The sequence below is a fragment of the Pelodiscus sinensis genome, chromosome 3, assembly GCF_052426305.1.
Source record: "Pelodiscus sinensis isolate ZL-2025 chromosome 3, ASM5242630v1, whole genome shotgun sequence".
Classification (NCBI taxonomy): Eukaryota; Metazoa; Chordata; order Testudines; family Trionychidae; genus Pelodiscus; species Pelodiscus sinensis.
Window position 1 is genome coordinate 9,863,194 of NC_143054.1, and position 7,050 is coordinate 9,870,243.

Below are 7,050 nucleotides of genomic sequence, written 5' to 3' on the forward strand. Positions count from 1 at the left end.
ATTCCCTACATATTCATCAAATATTGATTAAAAACTGTACAAAGCAAATACACAAACGTACACACCTACTACCAAATATTTCCCTCATAGAGTTGTTTTCTGCAAATGCTCCCTCCTCTACAGCCCTCCTCTTATGTTATTAGAAGGATTATCAAGTGGGCGGTAGATGGTTTCCGGATATGAATGTTCATGTTGGAAGTTTCTCAAGGCAGGGGCTTGTCAATTGCATTTCCCTGAAACTCTCCAGGTATGTTTATGGTGCCGCGCAAATAATAATAATTGAGATTAACAAATTGCAGCATCCTTTACAAATATCACTTGCATCAAAACAACATTTCGTCAGACCAGGCCGTATTCCAATCATCAGCACCCTATAAATAGAGAGTGTCTCCTTCTTCTGGCTTCCTCGACATCTCTTCTCTACAGTGACGTTGAGTTCCCAACCAAACTTCAGCTATGAAGATCCTTTACCTTCTTTTTGCTGTCCTCTTCCTCATGATACAAGTTGGTGCACAAGGTAAGATTTTAATGAAATGTGGGAGCCTGTAGAAGGATATTTGGGAGCATGAACTAAAATTAGCTAAAAAGCTGTCATTTTTTTCCCTAAATCTTTTTCTAAAGAGTAGTACTGCTTACATGTCTGGCAGCGGAAACTCAAAGGCTGTGTCTACACTGGCATGAATTTCCGGAAATGCTTAAAACAGAATAGTTTTTGTTATAAGTATTTCAGGAAAAAGAGCGTCTACATTGGCAGGCTGCTTTTCCGGAAAAGCCCTTTTTCCGGAAAAGCATCTGTGGCCAATGTAGACGCGCTTTTCTGGAAAAGAAAAGTGTCATTTTCGCGATCGGGGCTTTTTTCCGGAAAAGACTACTGGGCTGTCTACACTGGCCCTTTTCCGGAACAGTGTTCCGGAATAAAGACTTATGCCCAAGCGGGAGCAGCGTAGCTTTTCCGGAATAGCGGTTGATTTTGTGCAGTAGAGCATCGTTGCTTTTCCGGAAATTCAAGGGCAAGTGTAGACAGCTCGCAGCTTATTCCGGAAAAGCGGCTGATTTTCTGGAATAAGTGGCCCAGTGTAGACACAGCCAAAATGTATTTGTGAAACAGTCCTGGGATCAGAAAGGTGCCTGTGATGTTCTTATGAAAGTCCATTCAGATTTGGCTGAACTATGAGCTGTGAAAATATCCCCAGACTTCAATCTAGTGGAGTCCCTCACAGACTGTATTCAACAGTTCCATCAATGACCTGACAGGGAACATGAAATCATCACTGATAAACTTTGCCATTAACTGTGCACAGAATGACAGACATTTAAGTATTATGAAACATCCAATAAAATATTCAGGAAGTAAATGTAGTTGATTTGGCTGGGCCTCAGTGATTGTGAAATCGCTGCCGGTCTGCACGAACAGCTCTTCTTTACCCTGCTGTGTGAATGAAAATTAAGACTCTTTCTTTATTCAGGAGGTTGTCGTCCCGGGGCTGTCTTGAGATGTTGGAAAGCAAAAGGAGACTGTTACTTTACACGATGTCCTCGTAATAAAAAATACTTGGGACGCTGCTGTAGGTGGGGCGTTTGCTGCAGATGAGTAAGTTCAAGATTCCACACAGGTTGTGCTGTGAGAATAACAATATTTGTTCCCCTATTTTCCCTGTGCCAGTCGTTGTTTAAGTCTCCTAGAAGCTCCACATCCACAGGATGACTGAGGACAAAGTGGGGCAAAAGAGGCTTCTGTGTTACCTTGACATGGACTAATTGAGTACTGGATTGACTCCTTATAACAACTTTATTGACTTCTCTTACTTACAGCTGCCTTGCCCAACCTGTCTAGGGCCAGTCCCCTTGTTGGGGAATCTAGACTCTTCAGTCGATATCAGTTGCCCCCTCTGAAGCCTGATAACACCCAACGTTTTCTCCAGTGCAGCCCTTACAGCAGCACTTGCAAAGAGGGTGGAAAATAGACAATTCTCTCACACAAGTGTTGTTCATACATTGAGGCTGTGTCTACATTGGCACCCTTTTCCGGAAAAGGGATGCTAATGAGACAAGTCGGAATTGCAAATGCCGCGGGGGATTAAAATATCCCCCGCGGCATTTGCATGAACATGGCCGCCGCTTTTTTCGGGCTTGGGGCTTTGCCGGAGAAAAGCGCCAGTCTAGACGGGATCTTGCGGAAAATAAAGCCTTTTCTGGAAGATCCCTTATTCCTGATTTTAAGAGGAATAAGGGATCTTCTGGAAAAGGCTTTATTTTCCAAAAGATCCCGTCTAGACTGGTGCTTTTCTCCGGCAAAGCCCCGAGCCGGAAAAAAGCGGCAGTCATGTTCATGCAAATGCCACGGGGGATATTTAAATCCCCCGCGGCATTTGCAATTCCGACTTGTCTCATTAGCATCCCTTTTCCGGAAAAGGGTGCCAATGTAGACACAGCCTGATAGAACTCTTCCTGGGTCCCTTTCAAAGCCACCATTTCTCCCAAGAGCAGCATAATGCAGACGGGGCAGTGGCCACACTCCTCTGTGTCTACATGTCATTTTACTATAGAGACAACAACAGAAAAGAAAACAAGGGAAGTCTCCAGATGAAAGCTTGGGGCATATGTTTTCTCTGCACCAATCTGCAGGGAACTCTATGGGCATAACGGGTGTATTCTGCCGGCAGGCAGCAAATTTAGATAGTTAATGCTTTGATCACAAAAGTACAAGATTTTAGCAACCTAAACTATGTGGCTGTGTCTACACTGCACCCCTTTTCTGGAAAAGGGATGCAGATTTGACCAGTCGGAATTGCAAATCCACAGGGGATATTTAAATCCCCCACGGCATTTGCATTTACATGGCTGCCGCTTTTTTCCAGCTTGGGGATAAGCCGGAGAAAAGCGCCAGTCTAGACATGATTCTCTGGAAAATAAGCCCTTTTCTGGAGGATCTCTTATTCCTACTTTCAAGTAGGAATAAGAGATCCTCCGGAAAAGGCTTTATTTTCTGGAGAATCACGTCTAGACTGGCGCTTTTCTCCGGCTTATCCCCAAGCCGGAAAAAGCGGCAGCCATGTAAATGCAAATGCCGCGGGGGATTTAAATATCCCCCGCAGATTTGCAATTCCGACTGGTCTAATCTGCATCCCTTTTCCGGAAAAGGAGTGCAGTGTAGACACAGCGGCTATGTCTACACTGGCCCCTTTTCCGGAAGGGGCATGTTAATTTCAGCGATCGCAATAGGGAAATCCGCAGGGGATTTAAATATCCCCCGCGGCATTTAAATAAAAATGTCCGCCGCTTTTTTCCGGCTTTTAGAAACTCTTTGAAGTAGGAATAAGATCCTCCAGAAAAGGGCGCTTTTTCCGGAGGATCGGGGCCAGTGTAGATGCTCTTTTCCGGCTTTTCTAAACGCCGGAAAAAAGCGGCGGACATTTTTATTTAAATGCCGCGGGGGATATTTAAATCCCCCGCGGATTTCCCTATTGCGATCGCTGAAATTAACATGCCCCTTCCGGAAAAGGGGCCAGTGTAGACGTAGCCAGCCTGTGTGTGTTGGGGGAAAGTAATTCTGCCACATTAGAACATAACTTAAAACAGCTCTACTGGATCACACCAAAGCTCCATCTAGCCTAGTATCCTGTCTGCCAACAGCGGCCAATGCCAGATGCCCCAGAGAGAATGAACAGAGCCGGTAATCATCACGTGATATATCCCTTTTCTCCCATTACCAGCTTCTGACAAACAGAAGCTAGCGGGACCTGATTCCTATGCATTCTAGCTAATAGCCATTGATGGACCTATTCTCCATTAATTAATCTAGTTCTTTGTTGAACCCTATTAAAGTCCTGGTCTTCACAACATTGTCTGTCAAGGAGTTCCACAGGCTGATTCTGCGTTTTGTAAAGAAATACTTTCTTTTGTTTGCTTTAAACCCTCTACCTATTAATTTTATTTCGTGACCCCCTAGTCCTTATGTCATGGGGACAAGTAAATAACTTTTCGTCATTCACTTTTTCCGCATCAGTCATGATTTTATAGACCTCTATCATATCCTCCTTTAGTCTCCTCTTTTCTAAACTGAAATGTCCAAGTCTTTTTAATCTCTCTTCATATGGGACTCATTCCAAATCCCTAATCATTTTTGCTGCCCTTTTCTGAACTTTTTCCAATGCTAAAATATCTTTTTTGAGATGACATGGCCACATCTGCACACAGTATTCAGGATGTAGGCGTACCATGGATTTATACAGAGGCTATAATATAGTCTCTTATTCTGTATCCCTTTTTTAATAATTCTTAAATCCCATTGTTAATGATTCCTGACATTAATATATCCCAATATTAAATTATTGCATGTGTCTCAGACCAATCAAAATAATTTCATATTGGTATTTAATCAAGGCTTATACTTTTAAATGTTACATTGTATATTGTGGTCATTTCCCTATTCTCTGAGGGACTGAGATTAGGGAGGGAGAGATAGCTCAGTGGTTTGAGCATTAGCCTGCTAAACCCAGAGTTGTGAGTTCAATCTTTGCAGAGGCCATTTAGGGCAAAAATTTGTCAGGGAAGGTAGTTAGTTCTGCTATGAAGGCAGGGGACTGGACTCTATGACCTGTCAAGGTTCCTTCCAGTTCAAGGAGATAGGCAATCTCCATTAATTTAATGTAGATCCTGTTTTCAATAATTAGCTCAGGACAAATTCAAGCATAGCATTTTCTTAGTACACTGTAATACTGGTAATAAAGAACAGCTCACCAGCTATTTACATAATAACTCCGCCTTTTCCCATCCTTGTCCATTTATGGAAATGTTCCCTTTTAGGGGGACTATCTAGACTTGTTCTGGAAGCAACAGACCAGCATTGGTTTGGAGTTCTGCAGTGATCTGTTTGTGACCCTTCACTATTTAGCATTTTTCTCCTGGAACTGAAAGAAAATATGAAATAATCACCAATGAATTTTGTAGTAAATAATTATTGAGGAGCTGGTTAAATAATGAAGAGGACTAGATATTGGAACAGAGCAATTACTAGGAGGCTGCAGAATGGAGTTCGAAAATTCAGACTGGAAATGGCTACAAGTTGAAGCTAGAAAATCTGGACTGGAAATCAGATGTAAATTTGTAATAGGGATGATCCTAACTGTCAGGGTGGTCAAATATTGGAATAAATTGCCAAGGGAGGTGGTGGAATCTCCCTCTCTGGAGATATTTAAGAACAGGTTAGATAGACATCTGTCAGGGATGGTGTAGACGGAGCTTGTTCCTACCTTGAGGGCGGGGGGCTGGACTCGATGACCTCTCGAGGTCCCTTCCAGTCCTATGATTCTATGATTTTATGATTCTATCCAGGGGTTTGGGAGGCTTCTTCACGGACAATTTTTAAATTGAGACTGGATGTTTTTTCTGAAAAGATCTGTTCTAAGTTATTTTATGGAAAAACTTTGGCCTGTGTTATGGCGGAGGTCCCACTAGAATAGATGATCATAATTGTCTCCAGCAGCCTGGGAATGTATGCATCACTGAAATATATTGTAAATAAAAACAGCTGAGGAGAACAAATGTCCAATAAGCCCATGAGGAAGCCTTTTTAGCTCCAAGAGCTTTGTTTTCCCTCTGTTACTATTTCGTTCATGCCAGAGAAATCTCCAATAGCTAATATCCTCTAAGTGCTTACAAACTGATTGTTTAATAATTTGTTTTACCATCTCCCAAGCATTTACAGTAGTCTGATTGGTCTATAATGGTCTTAGTCCACTTCAGTCCCCAGATTTCTGCAGCCATTTATTTACCCTCCATGAATACTTGCATGTATATAACCATTGTTGTTAAAACTCTGTGGCTAAAACATTTTGTAGGAACAATGGATCCCCTGCTCTGGAACTAACCAGGAATATCTTCCTGATTTGCCTTTGATTTCTAATGTAATATTATATTATTCTTTCTTTGGTTATACACACAGGGTCCAAGTGAGCGATGGCAGCAAAGACTGTCAATGCAGCATCTCTGGAAATCTGGGAGACATCAACTTGCTTCTAAAACCTTTGGAGAAAGTCCACAAAGGAACTTTGTATCATATTTTAAGACTTTTTACTCTTCTTTCAATAAAAGCAACTGGTTGTGTTGGTGTATGGCAAATAGGTGTGTGAGTGTTTTCGTTAACACACAGGGAAGGTTGTTTTCATATTTCTTTTCCATTACAATCTCTTTCCTCTTGCTCCTGTGCATCTCAATACAGAGCAATGGGGATGACGGCCACACTTTGAAATGTTTGCCGTGTGGAGTTGCTAGAAGGCCCCATGACAGAAATCTCATCCATGTTCCATGTCCCAAAACTATGACATGGTTATTCCATAGCTGTCCCAGGAACTGTAAAGCATGTGAGAAGAGATTGGTGTGTCTGTCTCCATCTCCACCACTTGCCTCGTTGTTCTCAGAACATATAATCCCTTGGCACATCACTCTCCCCTCCCCTTCCCATTCCATTCAGCTATTTGTAGGGAGTGCAGATCCATGTACCTGTCCATTTAATATATGCTGTTGGGCTCACCTAGGACAGGCAGAATCTTACTCACCATAGCCCAAGGTTTACACTGAACAGGGCCCCTCATTCCCACTATCCACCTTCTGCTGGGACTCCTGCCTCTGCTTCAGCCAGGCTTTCACAGCCATGGCCACCCAATACACACCTGGTCCACAGAAGAGTCCTGCCCCCCTCCCACAGCTTAGCCTCCCCCCCTTCCCCCGGGTCATCTGTATCTTAACTCTCCCTTGTCTGGATTTCAGATTTTTATATTTACATTACCTGCAGTTCCCCCCGCCACAGCACCCCACAGCCCAGCTCACATGGAGACACAAGGTAAGGGGCCCAGATGGCCTAGAAGAAGCAGGGACCTGCAGATTTAATGGATCACAGAAGGCAGGGTGCAAGACCTAGAGTTGTGTAGAGAGGCTAGGAGAAAATACAAGGCAGAAATCCCTCCCACCAAAAAAACAAACAAAAAAACCCTCGACTGTTCTCTTCTACTCTTTGGTGTCAAGACAGGAACTGTGAAAAATACTGTGACT

General features: G+C 43.0%; 1 long non-coding RNA gene across 1 annotated transcript; it reads left to right on the forward strand.

The window, feature by feature from the left end:
- The first annotated feature begins 359 nt into the window (after window positions 1–359).
- LOC112543700 (uncharacterized) lies at window positions 360–6,114 on the forward strand. The gene is made up of 3 exons (XR_003086914.3): window positions 360–517; window positions 1,467–1,591; window positions 5,945–6,114. It is a non-coding gene; the product is annotated as an uncharacterized LOC112543700 (long non-coding RNA).
- The last annotated feature ends 936 nt before the right edge of the window (window positions 6,115–7,050 follow it).